The following is a 26,359-nucleotide window of genomic DNA, read 5'->3' as shown; positions in this document are numbered from 1 at the left end:
GGAGAGAAAATAGAGCAAGAGAAAATACAAAGTTGTACTGAAAATACAAAGCTGAACATGCAAGAAGCAATAAAATTAATGACAATGAAAAATAAGTGTGTAATTCTAAAGAAATGTTGCCTGTAGAAAACAATAGTGTCTTGTTGGATTAATTGTATAATCGATAAGATATATGCAAATAGCAATAAAGAGATTGGAGATAAAGTGACAGGAATAAACTTAGTCAAACTATGTTTTGGGCTTTTCTATGTCTGTGAGTAGAATTTGAATATCGTAATCTAGGACCCTATAAATCTACACCCAGATATATATACACAAAGGAATTGTAGCAAATGATATGTGAAAGAATGAATGTTCATTGTAGCATTATTAATAATAGCTCAAAAATAAGGTGCCCAAATATATATCAAATAAAGATGGATAAATAATTACAGTAAAATCATAAAATGGAAAAATATAGAGAAGTGAAAATAAATGAATCACATGTACATGCAACTATGTGATTAAATTTCAGATACATAATGTTGAGTCCAGGAAGCCATGAATAAGGACACATAGGATTGCACCTATACACAGTTCAAAGCAGACCAAACCAAGCTATTGAGTTTAGGGTTGCATGCTTTGTTTGTAAAGTATAAAGAAAATAAAAAAAATGATCATTATAAATTATGGATGTTGCTTATCACAAGAGGTGTGAAGAAAGGAGTAGGGGATTGGAAAGTGGCATGGAGGTAAACCTAGGCTCTTAGCAATGTTCCATGTCTTGCCCTACGTAATGGTTACATGAGTGTTTATGACACATTGCTATGTTTTCCATTTTTGTTTTGGCCCATTTCTAAGTGTGTAGTCTAGTTATAATGTGAAAATTATTAATTAGGAGAAATGTTCCATGAAAATTATTATTACCCTGCTCATTATATACTGAAGGGAAAAATCCACTATTTGTATACATTCATGTATAACTCTAAGCGATTTTAAGTAGAAACTTTCTGATTTTAGTCGCAACTTTTGGAAATTTGACATGATGTTTCCTGCCAACCTCACATCTTTCAATAGGTTTTTCTTTTAGGTTTAATTATCGACTTCATATGACAAAACTTTGACATTCCCCAACTATTTTTCCCTTGAATCCTGAATTCCTGACACAAGTGTGGACATATTTCCCACACTCTTGGTTTAGCAGAATACCTATATCACTTATGTTTTTCTGCAAGAGAAAATCCTCCAAAACTACATTAGATATTTGTATCTCATATGTCTTTGGATTTCATTTTTCTAAGCTGGGTTTGGTGGAGGGCTCTCGGTGACTAGAGAAGGGCCACGTACTGCATCTGGAAGATAGAGTTCTGCTGATTTAGGCTAGATCAGGCAGTGGCATTCTGACTCTGTTAGTTTCTCATTCTTCTTCTGGGAACAGTGTACTAGCCAGATGATGTCCTCATGGTAAATGGAAAAGAGCAAGAAACTCCAATGTGGATGCTATCTTAAATCTCTGTGTAAAGTCTACTAATTTCCTGTTCACTGAAGCAAGTTACAGGAGTGAATTCAGAGTCAAAGATCAAGGTAGTCACCCTGCCTGTGGTGGGAGGACACTGCAGGATTATGTGACAAAGAGTAGAGTACTTAGAAGTATTTACAAAATTGCTGAATATTTTTTTTTTTATTATTATTTTTTTTTCTTTTATTATTATTATTATTATTATTATTATTATTATTATACTTTAGGTTTTATGGTACATGTGCGCAATGTGCAGGTAAGTTACATATGTATACATGTGCCATGCTGGTGCGCTGCACCCACCAACTCGTCATCTAGCATTAGGTATATCTCCCAATGCTATCCCTCCCCCCTCCCCCCACCCCACAACAGTCCCGAGTGTGATGTTCCCCTTCCTGTGTCCATGTGTTCTCATTGTTCAATTCCCACCTATGAGTGAGAATATGCGGTGTTTGGTTTTTTGTTCTTGCGATAGTTTACTGAGAATGATGATTTCCAATTTCATCCATGTCTCTACAAAGGACGTGAACTCATCATTTTTTATGGCTGCATAGTATTCCATGGTGTATATGTGCCACATTTTCTTAATCCAGTCTATCATTGTTGGACATTTGGGTTGGTTCCAAGTCTTTGCTATTGTGAATAATGCCACAATAAACATACGTGTGCATGTGTCTTTATAGCAGCATGATTTATAGTCCTTTGGGTATACACCCAGTAATGGGATGGCTGGGTCGAATGGAATTTGTAGTTCTAGATCCCTGAGGAATCGCCACACTGACTTCCACAAGGGTTGAACTAGTTTACAGTCCCACCAACAGTGTAAAAGTGTTCCTATTTCTCCACATCCTCTCCAGCACCTGTTGTTTCCTGACTTTTTAATGATTGCCATTCTAACTGGTGTGAGATGGTATCTCATTGTGGTTTTGATTTGCATTTCTCTGATGGCCAGTGATGGTGAGCATTTTTTCATGTGTTTTTTGGCTGCATAAATGTCTTCTTTTGAGAAGTGTCTGTTCATGTCCTTCGCCCACTTTTTGATGGGGTTGTTTGTTTTTTTCTTGTAAATTTGTTTGCGTTCATTGTAGATTCTGGATATTAGCCCTTTGTCAGATGAGTAGGTTGCGAAAATTTTCTCCCATTTTGTAGGTTGCCTGTTCAATCTGATGGTAGTTTCTTTTGCTGTGCAGAAGCTCTTGAGTTTAATTAGATCCCATTTGTCAATTTTGGCTTTTGTTGCCATTGCTTTTGGTGTTTTAGACATGAAGTCCTTGCCCGTGCCTATGTCCTGAATGGTAATGCCTAGGTTTTCTTCTAGGGTTTTTATGGTTTTAGGTCTAACATTTAAGTCTTTAATCCATCTTGAATTGATTTTTGTATAAGGTGTAAGGAAGGGATCCAGTTTCAGCTTTCTACATATGGCTAGCCAGTTTTCCCAGCACCATTTATTAAATAGGGAATCCTTTCCCCATTTCTTGTTTTTGTCAGGTTTGTCAAAGATCAGATACTTGTAGATATGTGGCATTATTTCTGAGGTCTCTGTTCTGTTCCATTGATCTATATCTCTGTTTTGGTACCAGTACCATGCTGTTTTGGTTACTGTAGCCTTGTAGTATAGTTTGAAGTCAGGTAGTGTGATGCCTCCAGCTTTGTTCTTTTGGCTTAGGATTGACTTGGCGATGCGGGCTCTTTTTTGGTTCCATATGAACTTTAAAGTAGTTTTTTCTGAATATTTTAATTAAATAATTAATATTCTAACAAAAAACAGACTTGAGAGTAAATTTACCAAAGACCTAAGCATGAGAAACTCGTTTGATAAATATTATTCATTGTCTGACAACCCTGAGTGGGAACATAGGACTAATACCACCTGGATGACCTTCTGGAAACTCGTTTTTCATTTTGGGAATTATAAGAAAATAATTCCTTCCATACCCTAAGGGTGTGAGCGCATGTATGTCTGTCTGTTTAGGAGCTTATTAACAGTAATGTCATATAAATTTATTGGTGTTCAGAAACCAGATTTTAAGGTTTATCGGCCTCCCAGGGCTTTCCAAGATAACCTTGGATGATTTTGATAAAAGGTTTAGAATCTGGTATTTAAATGTCGCATAAAAATAAATCCATATTAGTATGATCATAGTTATGACCAAGCTCCTTAAACAATTTAGACATTTACTGTATGATATATATATCGGGTTTTACAAACTTCCCTATGTAACAACTGAAGATGCTGGATACAAATTATGGAGAGGTTAAACAAGGAAGAAAATTGCAAAACAATGAAAAAGAATATGCCTTTATTTGCATACTAAGAGAATTCACTTTTCACTTCACCCTCAGTATAAAAAATTTCAGCATATAGCAAGACAGACAATATATGAAGAGGAGTGAATTTGAGCTGTTTTGAGAATAATATTTTCTACTTCTATAAAGGCAGCTTTGAACTCATCTATTAGCACATGCTGATGCTTTCCTGTTGACATTAGTCACATAATTTAAAGGCCCAAATGTTATTACACATTTAATAATCAAGTGTTTATCGAAGTTAAGGTCTGGATATTAAAGGAATCACAACCAGTGTTATTAAGCCTGCATTTTTTCTTTCTCTTTTTTTGTTCAAACATGATGTGTGTTCTGCTCATCATTTTATCAATTCTGGTAGTGTTTGCATTTGTTCTTGAAAATGTTGCCAATGGCTTCATAGCTCTAGTTAATGTCATTGACTGGATTAAGACATGAAAGATTTCCTCAGCTGACCAAATTGTCACTGCTCTGGTGGTCTCCAGAATTGGTTTGCTCTGGGCCATGCGTGGTGGCTCACACCTGTAATCCCAGCACTTTGGGAGGCCAAGGAGGGCGGATCACGAGGTCAAGGGATGGAGACCATCCTGGCTAACATGGTGAAATCCCGTCTCTACTAAAAATACAAAAAAAAATTAGCCAGGCGTGGCAGCTTGCGCCTCTATTCCCAGCTACTCTGGAGGCTGAGGCAGGAGAATGGTGTGAACCCAGGAGGCAAAATTTGCAGTGAGCCGAGATCGTGCCACTGCACTCCAGCTTGGGCAAAAGAGCAAGACTCCGTCTCAAAAAAAGAAAAAAAGATTGGTTTGTTCTGGGTCATATTATTATATTTGTATGCAACTGTGTTTAATTCACCTTTATATAGTTTAGAAGTAAGAATTGTTGCTTCTAATGTCTTGGCAACAATCAACCATTTCAGCATCTGGCTTGCTACTAGCCTCAGCGTATTTTATTTGCTCAAGATTGCCAATTTCTCCAACCTTATTTTTCTCCACCTAAAGAAGAGAATTAAGAATGTTGCTTTGGTGATACTGTTGGGGTCTTTAGTATTTTTGATTTGTAATCTTTCTATGGTAACCATGGATGACAGTGTGTGGACAAAAGAATATGAAGGAAATGTGACTTGGAAGATCAAATTGAGGAATGCAATACACCTTTCAAACTTGACTGCAAGCACGCTAGCAAACCTCGTATCCTTCACTCTGACTCTAATATCTTTTCTGCTGTTAATCTGCTCTCCATGTAAACATCTCAAGAAGATGCAGCTCCATGGCAAAGGATCTCAAGATCTCAGCACCAAGGTCCACATAGAACCTTTGCAAACTGAGACCTCCTTCCTCATGTTATTTGCCATTTACTTTCTGTGTTAATCACATGAACTTGGAATCCTAGGACACAGCAGAGCAATCTTGTATTCCTACTTTGCCAAACTCTTGCAATCATGTAGGCTTCATTCCACTCATTCATCCTGATTATGAGAAGTAGGAAGCTAAAACAGACCTTTCTTTCAGTTTTGTGTCAGGTGACATTCTGAGTGAAAGAACAGAAACCCTCAACTCCATAGATTCACAAGGGGAGCATCGTGTGTCTTCTAGCTGAAAACAAACTGATGACATCTGGAACATTTTGTATTTCTATCAGTTTTTCCACAGTGTATGTATTTCAGTAATTTCAAAACAGATACCTAGAAAAGTCATATATATACACATATGTGTATATATATACATATGTATATGTATGAATATATACATATGTGTATATACATATGTATGTTTATATACATATGTGTATATACATATGTATGTTTATATACATATGTTTATGTATATAACATACATATATACATATGTATGTTATGTATACACAAACATATGTATATGTATATATGTATATACATATATACATATATATGTATGTGTCTATATATACATATAAGTGTGTATATATACATATATATGTGTATATGTGTGCATGTGTATGAATAACAACATTGACCATAAATTATGAAGCCGAGTACATTTCACATATATATGTATGTTTATTATATGATAGTTTATTGTATGATATTTCACTTGAAGAATTTATTATCTCTATTTATAATTAAGAACATACAGCTTTTATCAGGAAATTATTGCTGTTTTCCATTGTAATTTGTACCACATATATGAACTTAACTATCACTGTTTGAACATCTAATTTTTTGGATGGTAAAGACATTCAACTCTAAATCAATGATGAGAATGTATCTTTGGGGTAGGTTTTATTTCATTATGAATTCTTATGTTGTTAGATAATGATGCACACAATTAAATTTGAGTGACAAACATACGTAGAGTAAATTTTGTGTATGTATACCAAAAACAGTACTAAAGAATACTAGATTTAAACCAGTATGTGAATAGCTTAGAAAGAAAAATCGTTTGTATAATAGGAATGAAGAAACATGATCATGATCATTTCAGTGCTGTTATAGTTTTTTATGTGTAGTTAGAAAAGAGATTTCTTCCACGTTTTAATTAAAGAAAGCCTTTTTTGAAGTTGACATCTCATGTCAAGTATTTCCATTCAATTTGCTTAGCCACCTCTGAGCCCCTGAATTTCCAATTATCTCCTTTGTCTCCCATTCCTAATATTCCTCAAAATAATTCAAATATTCCCTCTCTTAAAAAAAGCTAAATGTAAAGAGGGTATAGGAACTATAGATCATAACTGAATGAAACATTCTGCAAATATTAAAAATTATCTGTGAAATCTCTATATTGATGATAGGAAATGTATTAATGATATGTTTTATTGGGGGTGGGCAGTGAGCTGAGGCTCCTTAGGCATCTCTTTCTATTTTTATTTTGTTTCTCTAGGTAGTTTCTCCAGCATTTGGCTCAAGGTGCCAAGGGCACATGTGACAAGAAGGTGCAGCTTTTTAAACCTTGGAACTTCTTCTTTGTCAGTTCAGAGACATACAATTTACTAAAACACATCATGAAGGCCTGTTTTGAAGAGAAGGGGAGTAAGACTACATCTATTCATATGAGGTATGTCGAAGTACTTGGACGTGTTTTCAAACCACCAATCTTGATGATTTAGAAATGTGCTCCCTTTTCCAATTTCATCCTGATAAAAATGTGTGATCTCTAGACGTTGCCAATATTCCCCTCCATTCCATCATGAGCCGTTCTCTATAATTCAGAGTCTGTGGACTAAGCTGTAAAACTAATGACTGTCAGTCTATTCTACATGAAATAGTGGGCCAAAGAAAAAGGAAAACATGATAAGCAGTAAAAATATATGCACAAAATTTTTTGCTTACACTAATGATCAAATAACACCCATAGGACCAAACCTCCCACAGATACTTTCTATAAATTCTGGATAAAATATTAAAAAAAACCCAGCCACCTGAAGGCAATGGAGAATGAACAAAATAGGCAGATACTGAAGAGCGGTTGACACTTGGAAGAAGGGAATAGCAAGGAGTGAATTTTCTGATTTTATAGCTGGCCCTAGTGTGCACCAGGCAGAGGACTAAAACATCAGTAGAAAAGCTGTAGACTTACTGGGTTGAAGTAACAGAGGACTGAATTTAGGGTAACATGAGCAGCAGGAGGTCAGGAGAATATCTGAGAAAGGAGAAGGCCAGAAAAGGGGAGCCCCAACTTCTGACTATAAACTATCCAAAGCTTTGTCTGGTCCCTACACCACACATGTATATGGCAGACTTCATGTAGCCCAGCTAAAATAATAAAACTGAGATTTCAGTTATCATCAAGCACAGTGAGGACAGAAATAGCAACAAAACACATTACTTTAGGCAAAGATACTCTTTTCTTGAAAACCCAAACTGCATTCCATTACCTTTCATAACAGTCATGTTCCTTGTCCATTCTTGTTTCTACCATGGTTCTAACTCCTACTTTTATTCATTACATTAATCAAAGTAATTCTCTTTCAAAGAGAAAACTGGAGGTTATGTAATTGAGGACTATTAAAAGTAACTATTTTGGCAGATGTGCAAAATTCTCAAGCACATATATTACAACTTTCTATAGTCATATACAACCTTTTTAACACTTGCTTGAATTGGCATACAAAACTCCCATGTTTGTTAATGTAATCCAAACAAATAGCCACTCCATAAAATATAAGAATAAAAATTACATTTATTTATTTATATAACCTGTGATTGGTGACCGCATTTCAGTATTCCATCTTAACTAGAAATTATCCAAAGATTTTCACGAAGTCACTGAATTTAATATTAGTCTAAGGTCTTAAATTGAACTAGGAATCTTGGAAATTAAATTTAAGCTGATAGGCTACAGAAAATAATTACTGTCAATATGTGGAATTTTTCATAATTTGTATTCAGTTTGTTTGAAAACAGAATTTTATTTTTTTTGGTATTTTAACATTATGTGGGCATATTAGTTTACCTTATCAGTAAACAGATATAGGGAGTTTAGGAATTTCTTTTTTTAAATGTATTTTTAAGTTTTGTGGATACATAGTAGGTCTATATATTTATTGAGTACACGGGATGTGTTCATAGAGGCATGCAAAGAGTAATAATCACATAATGAAGAATGGGGTAGCCATCCCCTCAAACATTTACTCTTTTTTGTTACAAACAATCCAGTTATACTCTTTTAGTTACGTTAAAATGTACAGCTAAATTATCATTGACTATAGTCACTCTGCTGTGGTAGCAAATAGTAGGTCTCATTCATTCTTTCTATTTTTTTTTTTGGTAGCCATTAACCAGCCACATCTTCCCTTTAGCCCCCACTACCTTTCCTAGCTTTTGTTAACCATCCATGTACTCTCTATGTCCATGAGTTCAATTGTTTTGATTTTTAGATCCCACAGATGAGTGAGAAAGTGCAATGCTTGCCTTTCTGTGCAAACATTGCTGTTATTTTTTACTTATTCAACTTAACATAATAATCTCCAATTCCATCCGTATTGCTGCAAATGACAGGATCTCATTTTTTAAATGGCTAAATAGTACTCTACCATGTATATGTACCACATTCTCTCTCTCTGTCTCTTTTTTTTTTTTTTTTTTTTTTTTGAGATGGAGTCTCACTCTGTCTCCAGGCTGGAGTGCAGTGGCGCAATCTCGGCTCACTGCAACTTCCACCTCCCAGGTTCAAGTGACTCTCCTGCCTCAGCCTCCTGAGTCACTGGGACTACAGGCGCCAGCCACCACGCCCAGCTAATTTTTTTGTATTTTTAGTAGAGATGGGGTTTCACCATGTTGGCCAGGATGGTCTCAATCTCTTGACCTCATGATCCACCCACCTCGGCCTCCCAAAGTGCTGGGATTACAGGTGTCAGCCACCGCACCCGGCCATACCACATTCTCTTTATCTATTCATCTGTTGCTGGACACTTTGGTTGCTTCCAAATCTTGGCTATTGTGAACAGTGCTACAACAAACATGGGAGTGTAGATACCTGTTTGATACACTTACTTCCTTTCTTTTGGGTATATACCCACCAATGAGATTGCTGGATCATGTGGTACCTCTAATTTTAGTCTTTTGAGAAACCTTTAAACTGTTTTCCATAGTGGTTTTACTAATTTATATTCCCACCTGCGGTGTACAATGGTTCCCGTTTCTCCACATCCTCACCATCATTTGTTACTACCTGTCTTTTGTATATAAGCTGTTTTAACTGGGATGAGATGATATCTTATTTTAGCTTTGATTTGCATTTCTCTGATGATAAATGATGTTGAGTACCTTTTCACATGTCTGTTTGACATTTGCATATCTTGTTTTGAGAAATGACTATCCAAATATTTCACCCATTTTTTGATCAGATTGTTAGATTTTTTTTTCCTATACAGTTGTTTAAGCTCCTTTTATATTCTGGTTATTAATCCCTTGCCAGATGAGTAGTTTGCAAATATTTTCTCCCATTCTGTGGATTGTCTCTTCACTTTGTTGATCATACCTTTGCTGTGCACAAGTTTTTTTTAACTTGATGTGATCCCGATTGTACATTTTTACCTGTACTTGTGGGGTATTACTAGTTAAAAATTTTTGCTCAAACAAATGTCTTGGGGAGTTTCTCTGATGTTTTCTTATGGGAGCTTCATGGTTTGAGATCTTAAACATACATCTTTAATCCATTTTGATTTGATATTTGTTTAGATATATGGGCCTAGTTTCATTCTTCTGCATATGGATATTCAGTTGTCCCAGCATCATTTATTGAAGAGACTGTCTTTTTCCAGTGTATGTTCTTGGCATCTTTTTCAAAAATGAGTTCACTGTATGTGTGTGGATTTGTTTCCGAGTTGTCTGTTCTGTTCCATTGTTCTATGTGTCAGTTTTAATGCCAGTACCATGCTGTTTTGGTTTCTATAGCCTCAGTAGTATCATATGAAGCCAAGTAACATGATTCTTTCAGTTTTGTTCTTTTTTCTTGGGATAGTTTTGGCTATTCTGGGTCATTTGTGGCTCTATATAAATTTTAGGATTGTTTTCTCTATTTCTGTGAAGAATGTTTTTGGTATTTTGATATGAATTGCATTGAATCTGTAGATTCTTTGGGTAGTATGGCCATTTTAACAATGTTGATACTTGTAATCCATGAACATGGACTATCTTTTTTTGGGTGTCCTTTTCCATTTCTTTCATTAGTGTTTTATAGTTTTCATTATAGAGATATTTCATCTCTTTGGTTGAGTTAATTTTCAGGTATTTAATTTTATGTGTGACCTTTGTAAGTGGGATTACTTTTTTGATTTTGTTTTCAAATTGTTCACTATTGGCATGTAGAAATACTACTAATTTTTTATGTTAATTTTGTATCCTGCAAATTTACTGAGTTTGTTTATCAATTCTAATAGTTTTTTGATACAGTCTTCAGGTTTTACAAATATAAGATCATATTGTTTGCAAACAAGCATAATTTGACTTGTTCCTTTCCTATGTGGATGCTCTTTATTTTTCTTGACTGATTGCTCTAGCCAGAGCTTCTACTATTATGTTGAATAATAGTAGTGAATGTGAGGATTCTTGTCATGTTCCAGATCTTAGAGGAAAGCCTTTTAGTTTTTCCCAATTTAAGATGATACTAGTTGTGGGTCTTTTTATATGATTTTTATTATGTTGAGATTTTCCTTCTATGTCCAGTTTTCTGAGGGTTTTTATCATGAAGGAATGTTGAATTTTATCAAATGCTTTTTCAACATTAATTAAAATGTTTATATGGTTCTTGACCTTCATTCTGTATATATGATGTATCACACTGATTGATTTGTGTATGTTGAACCATCCTTGCATCCTAGGGATAAATCCCACTTGTTCATGAGGAAATATCTTTTTAATGTATTATTTAATTTGGTTCACTAGTATAGTGTTGAGACTTTGGAATCAATATTCATCAGAGATATTTGCTTGTTGTTTTCCTTTTTAGATGTGTCTTTGTCTGGTTTTGGTATCAGGGTAACAAGAATTTCAAGAATGAGCCTGGAAGTATTCCCTCTTCCTCTATTTTTTCAGAATAGTTTGTGTAGGATTGGTATCAGTTCTTCTTTAAATGTTTGGTAGAATTCAGCTCTAAAGCCATCTGCTCCCAGGCTTTGTTTTTTGTTTGTTTTGTTTTTTCTAAAGTGGGAGACTTTTTATTGCAGAATTAATCTCATTACCTGTTTTTGGTCTTATCAGATTTTGGATTTCTTCATGGTTCAGTCTTTGTAGGTTGTATGTGCCTGGGAATTTTTCCATTTTTTTAGAGATTTCAATTTATTGGCATATAGTTGCTCATAGTAGTCACTAATAATTCTTTGAATTTCAGTGGTATCAGTTGTAATATCTCTGCTTTCATGTCTGATTTTATTAATTTTGATCTTTTTTTCTTAGTCAGCCTGAATGTTTGTCAATGTTGTTTAACTTTTCAAGAAAACAAGTTTTTGTTTCATTGACCTTTTGTATTGTTTTCTTCATTTCAATTTCATTTATTTCTGCTGTAATTTTTACTATTTGTGTTCCTCTACTAATTTTGGGCTTGAGTTACTCTTGTTTTTTTAGTTCCTTAAGATACACATTTAGGTTGTTTATTTCAAGTTTTTCTTATTTTCTGATGTAGGCCCTTATAGATATAAATTTCCTTCTTAGTATTGCTTTTGCTGTATTTCATAGATTTTGGTATATTGTGTTTCCACTATCATTTGTTTCTAGCATTTTTTCAATTTCCTTTTAAATTTCTTTGTTGATCTACTGGTCATTCAGGAGCGTATTGTTTCATTTCCATGTGTCTGTATAGTTTCCAAAATTCCTCTTGTTATTGAGTTCTAGTTTTATTCCATTGTGGTCAGAGTTGATGCTTGGTAATATTTCAATTTTTTGGATCGTTTAAGACTTGTTTTGTGATCTAACATATGGTCTATCCTTGAGAAAAATCCATGTGCTGAGGAAAAGAATGTTTATTCTGCAACTTTTGGATGAAATGTTATGTAAATATCTAATAATCAATTTGTTCTATACTGCAGATTAAGTCTGATGTTTCTTTGTTGATTTTCTGTCTGGAGGATCTGTCTGATGCTGAAAGTGGAATGTTGAAGTCTCCATCTATTATTGCATTAAGGCTTTTCTCTTTGCTTTGGTCTAATAATATTTGCTTTATATATCTGGGTGCTCCAGTGTTGAGTGCATATATATTTACAATTGCTGTATCATTTTGATGAATTGACCCCTTTACATTATATGGTGACCTTCTTTATCTCCTCATAGTTTTTGTCTTGAAATCTATTTTGTCTAATACTTGTATAGGTACTCCACTTTTTTTGGCTTCCATTGCCATGGATAATCTTTTTCCATCCCGTTATTTTCTTTCTGTGCGTGTCTTTATAGGCAAAGTGTGTTTCTTAGAGGCAACAGATTGGTGTTTTGTTTGTTTGTTTGTTTTTCCATTTAGCCAGACTATGTCTTTTGATTGGAGAGTTTAGCCCATTTACATTCAATGTTAGTATTGGTAGTAAGGACTTACTTTTGTCATTTTGTTATTTGTTTTCTGGTTATGTTGTGGTCTGCCCTTCTTTCTTTCCTACCTTCCTATTTTTCTTTAGTGAAGGTTATTTTCTCTGGTGATATAATATAGTTTTTTCCTTTTTATTTTTGTGTATCCATTCTATGCTTTTTGGTTTGAGATTACCATGAGACTTGCAAATACTACCCTCTAACCCATTATTTCAAGCTGACAACAACTTAGCACTGTTTGCATAAGCAAACAAACAAGCACAAAAACAAAACAAATGAAGACTGCACCTTAACTCCATCTTCTTCGTTTTTAACTTTTTGTTTTCACTATTTCTATCTTATTGTACTGTGTATGTCTTCAAAGGTTGTTGTAGCTATTTTTTTTTAAATTATACTTTAACTTCTGGGATACATGTGCAGAACGTGCAGGTTTGTTACATCGGTGTACATGTGCCATGGTGGTTTGCTGCACCCATCAACCCGTCATCTACATTAGATATTTCTCCTAATGCTATCCCTAGTGCCCCCTCACCCTAAAAGACCCAGTTGTGTGATGTTCCCTGTGTCTTCCCTGTGTCCATGTGTTCTCATTGTTCAGCTCCCACTTATGAATGATAATGTGGTGTTTGGTTTTCTATTCCTGTGTTAGTTTTCCAAGAATGATGGTTTCCAGCTTCATCCAGGTCCCTGCAAAGGACATGAACTCATCCTTTTTCATGGCTGCATAGTATTCCATGGTACATATGTGCCACATTTTCTTTATCCAGTCTATAATTGATGGGCATTTGGGTTGGTCCCAGGTCTTTGCTCTTGTGAACAATGCTGCAATAAACATACATGTGCATGTGTCTTTATAGTAGAATAATTTATAATCCCTTGGGTATGTACCCAGTAATGGGATTGCTGGGTCAAATGGTATTTCTGGTTCTAGATCCTTGAGGAATCACCACACTGTTTTCCCCAATGGTTGAACTAATTTGCACTCCCACCAAGAGTGTAAAAGCATTCCTATTTCTCCACCTACTCTCCAGCATCTGTTGTTTCCTGACTTTTTAATGATAACCATTCTGTCATGAGATGGTATCTCATTGTGGTTTTGATTTGCATTTCTCTAATGATCAGTGATGATGAGCTTCTTTATTTCCCATATTTTGTTGGGTACATAAATGTCTTCTTTTGAGAAGTGTCTGCTCATATCCTCCACCCACTTTTTGATGGGGTTGTTTGTTTAATATCCTCGTCAATTTGTTTAAGTTCTTTGTAGATTCTGCCCTTTGTCAGATGAATAGATTGCAAAAATTTTCTCCCATTCTGTAGGTTGCCTGTCACTTCGATGATAGTTTCTTTTGCTGTGCAGAAGCTCTTTAGTTTAATTAGATTCCATTTGTACATTTTGTCTTTTGTTGCAATTGCTTTTGGTGTTTCAGTCATGGAGTCTTTGCTCATGCCTATGTCCTGTATGGTATTGCCTAGGTTTTCTTCTAGGGTTTTTATGGTTTTGGGCATTACACTTAAGTCTTTAATCCACCCTGAGTTAATTTTTGTATAATGTGTAAGGAAGGGGTCCAGTTTCAGTTTTCCACATATGGCTAGCCAGTTTGCCCAATGCCATTTATTAAATAGGGAATCCATTCCCTCACTGCTTGTTTTTTGTCAGGTTTGTCAAAATCAGATGGTTGTAGATGTGTGGCATTATTTCTGAGGCCTCTGTTCTGTTCCGTTGGTCTATATATCTGTTTTGGTACCAGTACCATGCTGTTTTGGTTACTGTAGACTTGTAGTATACTTTGAAGCCAGGTAGTGTGATGCCTCCTGCTTTGTTCTTTTTGCTTAGGATTGTCTTGGCTACATGGGCTCTTTTTTGGTTCCATATGAAATTCTAAGTAGTGTTTTCCAATTCTGTGAAGAAAGTCAATGGTATGAAATGTTTTTCCATGTGTTTGTGTCCTCTATTATTTCCTTGAGCAGTGGTTTGTTGTTCTCCTTGAAGAGATCTTCACATCTCTTCTTAGCTGTATTCCTAGGTATTTTATTCTTTTGTAGCAATTGTGAGATGGAGTTACTCATGATTTGGCTCTCTGTTTATCTGTTATTGGTGTATAGGAATGCTTGTGAATTTTGCATATTGATTTTTTATCCTGAGACTGCTGAAATTGCTTATCAGCTTAAGGAGATTTGGGGCTGAGATGATGGGTTTTTCTAAATATACAATCCTGTCATTGGCAAACAGAGACAGTTTGACTTCCTCTCTTTCTATTTGAATACCCTTTATTTCTTTCTCTTCCTGATTGTCCTGGCCAGAATTTCCAGTACTATGTTGAATAGGAGTGGTGAGAGATGGCATCCTTGTTTTGTGTGGATTTTCAAAGGGAATGCTTCCCGTTTTTGCCCATTCAGTATATTGGCTGTGGGTTTGTCATAAATAGCAGTTAATATTTTGAGATACGTTCCATCAATACCTAGTTTCTTGAGTGTTTTTAGCATGAAGTCATGTTGAATTTTATCAAAGGCCTTTTTCTGCATCTGTTGAGATAATCATGTGGTTTTTGTCATTGGTTCTGTTTATGTGATGGATTATGTTTATTGATTTGCATATGTTGAACCAGCCTTGCATCCCAGGGTTGAAGACCACTTGATCTTGGTGGCTAAGCCTTCTTATGTGCTGCTGGATTTGGCTTGCCAGTATTTTATTGAGGATTTTCGCATCGATGTTCATCAAGGATATTGGCCTAAAAGTTTCTCTTTTTGTTGTGTCTCTGTCAGGTTTTGGAATCAGGATGATGCTGGCCTCATAAAATGAGTTAAGGAGTAGTCCCTCTTTTTCCATGGTTTTGAATAGTTTGAGAAAGAATGGTACCATCTCCTCTTTGTACCTCTGGTAGAATTTGGTTGTGAATATGTCTGTTCCTGGGCTTTTTTTTGGTTGGTAGGCTATTAATTACTGTCTCAATTTCAGAACTTGTTATTGGTCTATTCAGGGATTTGATTTCTTCCTGGTTTAGACTTAGGATGGTGTATGTGTCCAGTATTTTATCCATTTCTTCTAAATTTTCTAGTGTATTTGCATAGAGGTGTTTATAGTATTCTCTGATGGTAGTTTGTATTTCTCTGAAATCAGTGGTTGTATCCCCTTTATTATTTTTTATTGTGTCTATTGGATTATTCTCTCTTTTCTTCTTTACTAGTCTGGCTAGCTGTCTTTCTGTTTTGTTGAACTTTTCAAAAAACCAGCTCCTGGATTCATTGATTTTCTGAAGGGTTTTAAGTGTTTCTATCTCCTTCAGTTGCGCTCTGATCTTAGTTCTCTCTTGTCTTCTGCTAGCTTTTAAATTTGTTTGCTCTTGCTTCTCTAGTTCTTTTAATTGTGATGCTAGGGAGTCAATTTTAGATCTTTCCCACTTTCTCCTGTGGGCATTTAGCGCTATAAATTTCCCTCTAAACTCTGCTTTAGCTGTGTCCCAGAGATTCTGGTACATTTTGTCTTTGTTCTCATTGGTTTCAAAGAACTTATTTATTTCTGCCTTAATATTGTTATTTACTCAGTAGTCATTCAAGAGCAAATTATTCAGTTTCCATGTAGTTGTGCAGTTCTGAGTGAGTTCCTAAATCCTGAGTTCTAATTTGATTGCACTGTGGTATGAGAGACTGTTTGTTATGATTTATTTTGTTTTGCATTTGCTGAGGAGTGTTTTACTTCCACTTATGTGGTCAGTTTTAGAATTAGTGTGATGTGGTGCTGAGAAGAATGTGTATTCTGTTGATTTGGGGTGGAGAGTTCTGTAGATGTCTAGTAGGTCAGCTTGGTCCAGAGCTGAGTTCAAGTCCTAATATCCTTGTTACTTTTCTGTCTCATTGATCTGTCTCATATTGACTGTGGGGTGTTAAAGTCTCTCACTATTATTGTGTGGGAGTCTGAGTCTCTTTGTAGGTCTCTAAGAACTTGCTTTATGAATCTGGGTGCTCCTGTATTGGGTGCATATATATTTAGGATAGTTAGCTCTTCTTGTTGCATTGATTCCTTTACCATTATGTAATTCTCTTCTTTGTCTTTTTTGACCTTTGTTCGTTTAAAATCTGTTTTATCAGAGTCTATGATTGCCACCCCTGCTTTCTTTTGCTTTCCATTTGTGTGGTAAATATTCCTCCATCCCTTTATGTTGAGACTATTTGTGTCTTTGCACATGAGATGGGTTTCCTGAATACAGCACAACAGTGGATCTTGACTCTATTCAATTTGCTGGTCTGTGCCTTTTAATTGGGGTATTTTGCCCATTTACATTTAAGGTTAATATTGTTATGTGTGATTTTTTTCCTATAATTATGATGCTAGCTGGTTATTTTGCTTCATTAGTTGATGCAGTTTCTTCATAGTGCCAATGGTCTTTACAATTTGGTGTCTTTTTGAAGTGGCTGGTACTGGTTTTTCCTTTCCACATTTAGTGCTTGCTTCAGAAGCTCTTTTAAGGCAGGCCTGGTGGTAACAAAATCTCTTAGCATTTGCTTGTCTGTAAGGATTTTATTTCTCCTTCACCTATGAAGCTTAGTTTGGCTTGTTATGAAATTCTGGGTTGAAAATCCTTTTCTTGAAGAATGTCCCCACTCTTTTCTGGCTTGTAGGGTTTCTGCCGGGAGATCTGCTGTTAGTCTGATGGACTTCTCTTTTTGGTGACTCGACCTTTCTCTCTGGCTGTTCTTAACATTTTTTCCTTCATTTCAATCTTGGTGAATCTGACAATTATGTGTCTTTGGATTGCTCTTCTCGAGGAGTATCTTTGTGGTGTTCTCTGTATTCCCTGAATTTGAATGTTGGCCTGTCTTGCTAAGTTGGGGAAGTTCTCCTGGATAATATCCTGAAGAGTGTTTTCCAACTTTGTTCCATTATCCCCATCTGTTTCAGGTACACCAATAAATCATAGATTTGGTCTTTTTGCATAGTCCCATATTTCTTGAGGCTTTGTTTGTTCCTTTTCATTCTTTTTTCTCTAACCTCATCTTCATGCATTATTTCATTAAATTGATCTTCAATGTCTGACATCCTTTCTTCCGCTTGATTGGTTCAGCTATTGGTATTTGTGTATGCTTCACAAAGTTCTCGTGCTGTGCTTTTCAGCTCCATCAGGTCATTTATGTTCTTTTCTAAACTCGTTATTCCAGGTAGCAATTGCTCTAACCTTTTTTCAAGGTTCTTGGCTCCCTTGCATTGGGTTAGACCATGCTTCTTTATCTCAGTTGAGTTTATTTCCCGCCTTCTGAAGCCTACTCATGTCAATTCATGAAACTCATTCTCTGTCCAGTTTTGTTCCCTTGCTGGTGAGGAGTTGTGATCCTTTGGAAGAGAAGAGGCATTCCGGTTTTTGGAATTTTCAGCCTTTTTTGCCCTGGTTTTTCCTCATCATCATGGATTTTTCTACCTTTGATCCTCATGGATTTTTCTACCTTTGGTCTTTGATGTTGGTGACCTTCAGATGGGGTTTCTGTGTGTACATCCTTTTTGTTGATGTTGATGCTATTCCTTTCTGTTTGTTGGTTTTCCTTCTAACAGTCAGGGTCCTCTGCTGCAGGTCTGCTGTAGTTTGCTGGAGGCCCACTCCAGACCTTGTTTGCCTGGGTATCACCAGTGGAGGCTGCAAAACAGCAAAGATTGCTGCCTGTTTCTTCCTCTGGAAGCTTCATCCCAGAGGGTTACCCTCCAGATGCCAGACAGAGCTCTCCTTTATGAGGTTTTTGTCCACCATTGCTGGGAGGTGTCTCCCAGTCAGGAGGCAAGGAGGTCAGGGACCCACTTAAGGAGGCACTCTTTCCTTTAGCAGAGCTCAAGTGCTGTGCTGGGAGATCAGCTGCTCTTTTCAGAGTGTCTGGCAGAACAGTTTATGTCTGCTGATGCTGCGCCTACAGCTGCCCCTACAGCTGCCCCTTCCCCCACGTGCTCTGTCCCAGGGAGATGAGAGTTTTATCTATAAGCCACTGACTGGGGCTGCTGCCTTCTTTCAGAGATGCCCTGCCCAGAGAGGAGTCTAGAGAGGCAGTTTGGCTACAGTGGTTGTGCAGAGCTGCTGTGGGCTCCACCCAGTTTGAACTTCCTGGTGGCTTTGTTTACACTGTAAGGGGAAAATTGCCTACTGAAGCCCCAGTAATGGCGGATATCCTTCCCTTGACTAAGCTCAAGCATCCCAGGTTGACTTCAGACTGCTAAACTAGCAGTGAGAATGTCAAGCCAGTGGATCTTAGCTTGCTGGGATCCAAGGGGGTGGGATCCACTGAGCTAGACAACTTGGCTTCCTGGCTTCAGCCTCCTTTCCAGGGGACTGAATGGTTCTGTCTTGCTGGCATTCCAGGCATCACTGGGGTATGACAAAAAACTTCTGCAGCTAGCTTGGTGTCTGCCCAAATGATCGCCAAGTTTTGTGCTTGAGACCCATGGCCCTGGTGGCATAAGCACTGGAGGAAATCTCCTGGTTTGTGGGTTACAAAGACCATGGGAAAAGTGTAGTATCTGGGCCAGAATGCGTCGTCCCTCACTGCATGGTCCCTCACAGCTTCCCTTGGCTAGAAGAGGGAGTTCCCTGACCCCTTGTACTCCTGGGTGAGGCAACACCCCACCCTGCTTTGGCTTGTCCTCTGTGGGCTTCACCCACTGTCTAACCAATCCCAATGAGATGAGCCATGTAACTCAGTTGGAAATGTACAAATCATCCACCTTCTGTGTTGATCTTGCTGGGATTTGCAGACTGGAGCTGTTCCTATTAGGACATTTTACCAGCCACTCCACTATTTTTTTTTCGTTATTACTTCATCATTTAGTTTTTCTATTTAAGTGATGTTTATGCACCACATTTAGAGTGTTATACTAGTCTGTGTTTTCTGTCTCCTTACTATTACCAGTAAGTTTTATAGCTTCAAGTGATAACTTATTGACCATTAATGTCCTTTTCTTTCTGACTGAAGTAATCCCTTTGAAATTTTTCTAGGACAGATCTGGTGCTGATGAAATCACTCAGCTTTTGTTGGTCTGGAAAAGTCTTTATTTCTCTTTCACGTTTGAAGGATATTTTCTCCAGTTGCACTATTCTAGGCTAAAAGTTTTCTTCCTTCAGCACTTTTAATATGTCATGCCACTCTCTCCTGGCCTTTTTCCACTGAAAAGTCTGCTGCCACATGTAGTGGAGCTCCATTGTACATTATTTGTTCCTTTTCTTTTGCTGCTTTCAGAATCCTTTCTTTATCCTTGAGCTTAGGGAAATCGATTATTAAATTCTTTGAGGTAGTCTTCTTCAGTTTTACCCAGCATTGTTTGTTGAGAAAAACCATTAATTCCTATCAAATTGCAGTAGTCCCTTTTTTGAAATCAATTGACCATGAATGTTAGTGTTAATTTCTGGACTTTCAGTTGTGTTTCATTGTTCTTTTTGTCTACTGTAATGTGAGTACCATAGAATCCTGATTCGTGCAGCTTTGAAGTAAGCTTTGAAATCAGAAAGTGTAATCCTCCAAATTTGTTATTTTTTAACAATTTCTTTTTGTGATCTTGTCACTTGGCATTTCCAGATAAATTTTTGGAGTAGTTTTCCACTTTCTGTGATAAAACATCTGCTGGGATTTGATAGGGATTGCACTGAATATATAACTGCAATCTATAAAGACTCTTCCTGTGCTGGATTTCAGTTCAGCTGGTCATGCTTGCTTGTACAACTCTGTGACAAATTGAAAATATAATTTTGGCCTTTTATTTCTCTTATCTTAGTTGTAGCAGAAGGTATCATGCTTTTCTGAACCTTGTGCATTCTGCCCAAAAATGGAAGTTCTCAGCCATGTGTGGTTGTTCACACCTGTATCCAAGCACTTTGGGAGGCCAAGATGAGGGGATCACTTGAGAACAGGAGTTGAAGACCAGACTGGGCAACACAGGGAGACTCTGTCTCTACAAAAAAAATTAATAAATTAGCTGGGTGTTGTGGTGCATGCCTGTAGACACAGCTACTCCAGAAGCTGAGGTGGGAGGACACAAATGTTTGAGGCTGGAGTGAGCTGTGATCAAGCCACTGCACTCCAGCCTGGGTGACGAGTAAGACCCTGTCTTTCTCGCTCCCCCACCCCAAAAAAGAAGGTCTCACTGGTATCTCGTATGTACCAAGTAACACACGATCATATGAAAAATTAATAATTCTTGGTTCCTGCCTGTACTAAACAGATAAAATTGAAAGCAGTTATACAAATAGTATACTAACTCCTCATAAAGACTACCCAAAGAGAATATTATTATCATTTGCATTTTACAGATGATTATACCAAGGCAGAGAGTAGTTGCAAAATGAAGTCTCAGACCATATTTGAAGCAGAAAATCTGGTTTCTTGTCTTGGCAGTCTGACTCCACAATCTTCTGTTAGAAACAATTATACTATAAAAATGGAAAAGAAATAAAATCCAAGATTGGTGACTGATTTTAACATCTATTCCTCTTAAACCATTAAGTAATCAAAAATAAATTAAATAGAGAAAAATAAAACCAAATATTCATATACGAAGGTCTAGACTCTTCAATGCAAAACATGTGTTATTTAAGTAGCCCACAATAGTTACACAATTGCTGAGTATTTTAACTAAAAAATTAATATTTAACAATTAAGTAAACTCAAGAGAAAAACTTAATCAAAGGCCTCAGCATGAGAGATAAGTTTGAAAAATACTGAAAATGGGTTGAAAAGCCCAAATGGGAAAATAGGGCTATTTTTACCTGGATGACGTCCCTGAAATTAATTTTCCATTTTGGAAATTATAGGACAACAATTCCTTCTATCCATGAGTGAGTGAGTATGTGTGTATGGGTTTGAGTGTGTTTGTATTAATGAGCTTCTTAGCAATAAGTTATTCAAAAGTATTAGTATCAACCAGGTTTTAAGAATTATTGGCCTTTCTGAGATTCCCAAGAAAAACTTGAATCCTTTTGGTAGGAAAAGTTTGGATTCACTCTACATATTACTCACGTTGAAAAATTAAATTTACTTTGGTGATGATCCTAGTTATGTCCAAGCTCCCTTTACCCCGTTATACAACCAGTGTGTCATCTCTGTATTGGGTTGTAAAATTTCTCTAACAACTGAAGTTGCTGAACACAAATTATGGAGAGGTTAAACAAGGAAATAATTGCAGAACAATTTAAAAACTCTTCATTGGCATGCTAGTAGATGAGAAATCACTTTTCACTTCAACACCAATATGGTAAATTTTATCTTACAGCAAGGACATTGTGTTTGAATAGGAGTTAATTTGAGCTGTTTTGGAAATTATCATGTTTTCTATAAAGACAGCATTGATTTCATCCATTGGCATATTGAGATGCTTTCCTGTTTGACACTGGTCACAGAATTTAAAAAGGAACAAGAACATTTGTGCAAATTCAGGAATCAGGTACACATAGATGTTAAGGTAAAGATCTTAAAGGAAATCTTGACCAGTGATATCAGGCTTGCCTTTAAAAAAATTCAGACATGATAAATTTACTACCAATCATTTTTTCATCAACAATAATATATTTATATTTTCCCATGGACACCTACATTAAACTTATAGACTCTTTTTATCTTTCAACTTTTTTTCTTTGAGTCCTTTTAAGAGTTGTTAAACAATCCTGAAATTTCCGTTACTGTATGCTGTTAACTATATTTTTTCAAAGTCATTTGACACAATGATTGATTAAAGGAAGTATCTCCAGTATAATTACAGTTACTTATAACAAGAGTATTTGAAATTTGAAGAAAAAAGGTTAGACAAATTTATAATGAAATATAAATAAATATGTATAATATATAAGGCATTATTAATAAGTGTATATGAAATAGTCATAGAATGAAAAAGATTAATATAATTCATTGAAGTAAAAATACATTCTGAATAAGAATAGAAAAGGACTTGGAAAATATTGTTTAATATTTTATATAAATACAAAAATGTATATATTAGCCCAATATTATTTATTTTGGAAAGGATATGACACAATGGGAATTTTCATACACTACTCCTAGAATTATAAATCTGTGCCATCATTTTGGCTGAGTATGGCATTATCTCCTTAAGATGAGGGATCATATCCTAAGATCAAGTATTTACACTCTTATCAGAATACATATACATACACATGCATATCACTGAGTTTCAATAGCTAAAGTTGAGAAGTCCTCCAAATGTCTTAGTCCTCCAAATGGATAAAGAAATTGTGGCATACTTATACAATGGAATACTATACAGTGATCAAAACTAACAAACAAGACTGACATGTTTACAACAGAATAATACAACAAAGAAAATGAACAAGTTTGAGCTACATAGATAATAATACTCACAGATGTGAGAGGAATTATCAAGATGGAAAAATACATTTACTATAATCTCATCGACGTAAAGTTTGAAAAACATTATTTTTAATACATTGTAATTTATTACATTGGTGATAAAACCCTACAGTGAAACACATGAGTGATTATCATAACAATTGGGAAAGTCAGGAGGGAGGAAAATATCAACAAGAAGACATATATTGGGAGTATCTGGATTGCTAGCAAATTCTATTTTCTTCCTTTTTTTTTTACTCTTTCATTTGGATCTTATCTGTGTGAAGTATCTTTGACTGTGTTGGTCACCGTTGAATCAAATATCTAAATAAAGTGAATCTGGAACATCCTAGTGTCCACATCAAAAGCACTCAATAAAGTTGGATAGGGGAGTGGTGGTGGTGGTACAGCAACAGGGTAGCCTAGTTAGGTTGTACAAGCCTATCTAAACACGTGTGATTATATGATTAGAACCAGGAAACTGGTTACTAGAAAAAGTAATCTAGTGAACTGCAGAAAGAAAATATTACATATTGAAGCACCTCACAATGACTTAACACCAATTTTATTTGAGGAATTTCTTTGTGTTAAAATACAATAAACAGCCACAGTAACAGTAATACCACTAACATTCTTGAGCTTTATTGTGTGCTTAGAAATTTGTGTATGAATTCATTTAATATAGTCCCATGGCTTAACACGTGGATTTTGTTCATTTTTTAAATATTTTATTTATTTATTTATTTTTATTTTACTTTAAGTTCTAGGGTACATGTGCACAACGTGCAGGTTTGTTATATATGGATACATGTACCTTGTTGGTGTGCTGCACCCATTAACTCCTCATTTACATTAGGTATATCTCCTAATGCTATCCCTTCCTCCTCCCCCCACCCCACAACAGGCCCCAGTGTGTGATGTTCCCCACTCTGTATCCAAGTGTTCTCGTTGTTCAATTCCCACCTATGAGTGAGAACACATGGAGTTTGGTTTTCTGTCCTTGTGATAGTTTGCTCAGAATGATGGTTTCCAGCTTCATCCACGTCCCTACAAGGGACATGAACCCATCATTTTTTATGGCTGCATAGTATTCCATGGTGTATATGTGCCACATTTTCTTAATCCAGTCTTTCATTGATGGGCATTTGGGTTGGTTCCAAGTCTTTGCTATTGTGACTAGTGCTGCAATAAACATATGTATGCATGTGTCTTTATAGCAGCATGATTTATAATCCTTTGGGTACATATCCAGTAATGGGATGGCTGGGTCAAATGGTATTTCTAGTTCTAGATCCTTGAGGAATCGCCACACTGTCTTCCACAATGTTTGAACTAGTTTACAGTCTCACCAATAGTGTAAATTGTTCCTATTTCTCCACATCCTCTGTAGCACCTGTTGTTTCCTGACTTTTTAATGATCACCATTCTAACTGGTGTGAGATGGTATCTCATTGTGGTTTTGATTTGCATTCCTCTGATGGCCAGTGATGATGAGCATTTTTTCGTGTGTCTTTTGGCTGCATAAATGTCTTCTTTTGAGAAGTGTCTGTTCATATCCTTTGCCCACTTGTTGATGGGGTTGTTTGATTTTTTTCTTGTAAATTTGTTTAAGTTCTTTGTAGATTCTGGATATTAGCCGTTTGTTAGATGGGTAGATTGTAAAAATTTTCTCCTTCTATAGGTTGCCTGTTCACTCTGACAGTAGTTTCTTTTGCTGTGCAGAAGCTCTTTATTTTAATTAGATCCCATTTGTCAATTTCGGCTTCTGTTGCCATTGCTTTTGGTGTTTTAGTCATGAAGTCCTTGCCCATGCCTATGTCCTGAATGGTATTGCCTAGGTTTACTTCTAGGGTTTTTATGGTTTTAGGTCCAACATTTAAGTCTTTAATCCATCCAGAATTAATTTTTGTATAAGGTGTAAGGAAGGGATCCAGTTTCAGCTTTCTACATATGGCTAGCCAGTTTTCCACACCATTTATTAAATAGGGAATCCTTTTCCCATTTCTTGTTTTTGTCAGGTTTGCCAAAGATCAGATGGTTGTAGATGTGTCATAGTATTTGTGAGGGGTCTGTTCTGTTCCATTGATCTATATCTCTGTTTTGGTACCAGTACCATGCTGTTTTGGTTACTGTGGCCTTCTAGTATAGTTTGAAGTCAGGTAGCGTGATGCCTCCAGCTTTGTTCTTTTGGCTTAGGATTGTCTTGGCTACATGGGCTCTTTTTTGGTTCCATATGAACTTTAAAGTAGTTTTTTCCAATTCTGTGAAGAAAGTCATTGGTAGCTTGATGGGCATGGCATTGAATCTATAAATTGCCTTGGGCAGTATGTTCATTTTCATGATATTGATTCTTCCTATCCATGAGCATGGAAAGTTCTTCCATTTGTTTGTATCCTCTTTTATTTCATTGAGCAGTGGTTTGTAGTTCTTCTTGAAGAGTTCCTTCACATCCCTTGTAAGTTGGATTCCTAGGTATTTTATTCTCTTTGAAGCAATTGTGAATGGGAGTTCACTCATGATTTGGCTCTCTGTTTGTCTGTTATTGGTGTATAGGAATGCTTGTGATTTTTGCACATGGATTTTGTGTCCTGAGACTTTGCTGAAGTTGCTTATCAGCTGAAGGAGATTTTGGGCAGAGAAGATTAGGTTTTCTAAATATACAATGGCAAATTCTATTTTCTTACCAAGGTATGGTAACATCAATTTTAACCTTATAATTTTTTGTCTTACTGTTTATTAGTTGTTATTACTCTGTATATGTATGTTTTGCTCCACAATAAAAAATGTTAAAGCAGAAACATAAAGTACATTTCTAAGTATAAAATTAGGGTGATGCAGCATATTCTCATAGATATCATTGTAATTAGAGTTTTTGCTGAAGAAAGAATAGAGGATTATGGTACTAAGAAATCCAAGTTAATATTTAAAACTTTTCTTTTTTTATTTTGAGACAGGATCTGTCTCTGTTGTCCAGGCTGGGGTGCACAAGAACAATCTTCGCTCAATGCAACCTCTGTCACCTTGGCTCAAGTGATTCTCCCATCTTAGCCTCCAGAGTAGCTAGGACAACAGGCGTGCACCACCACGCCCTGCTAATTTTTTCTGTTTTTTTGTAGAGACATGGTTTTGCCATGTTGCCCAGGCAGGTCTTGAACTCCTGTGCTCAGGCAATCCACTTGCCTCAGCCTCCCAAATGATGGGATTACAGGTGTGAGCCACCACACCTGGCCCAAAACATTACT

The 26,359-nt window shown here is 36.2% G+C and overlaps 1 protein-coding gene and 2 pseudogenes across 1 annotated transcript in view; all 3 read left to right on the top strand.

Annotated features, from left to right (window-relative positions):
• Positions 1 to 4,123: 4,123 nt before the first annotated feature.
• LOC129009939 (taste receptor type 2 member 19-like) lies at positions 4,124 to 5,336 on the top strand (annotated as a pseudogene).
• Positions 5,337 to 6,751: 1,415 nt separating this feature from the next.
• Positions 6,752 to 26,359, top strand: part of LOC129010826 (taste receptor type 2 member 43) — a 68,722-nt gene continuing 49,114 nt past the window's right edge. The window contains exon 1 of the mRNA XM_063672432.1: positions 6,752 to 6,834. The gene's annotated coding sequence lies outside the window, so the exon portion shown is untranslated. The remainder of the gene's footprint in view (positions 6,835 to 26,359) is intronic.
• The window catches only part of LOC134740356 (taste receptor type 2 member 64-like), a 39,511-nt pseudogene continuing 19,903 nt past the window's right edge, over positions 6,752 to 26,359 (top strand).

The sequence above is a fragment of the Pongo pygmaeus genome, chromosome 10 (assembly GCF_028885625.2).
Source record: "Pongo pygmaeus isolate AG05252 chromosome 10, NHGRI_mPonPyg2-v2.0_pri, whole genome shotgun sequence".
NCBI classification, from domain to species: domain Eukaryota; kingdom Metazoa; phylum Chordata; class Mammalia; order Primates; family Hominidae; genus Pongo; species Pongo pygmaeus.
Note: the sequence above shows the minus strand (reverse complement) of the source record. Positions and strands in the feature narration are given on the sequence as shown.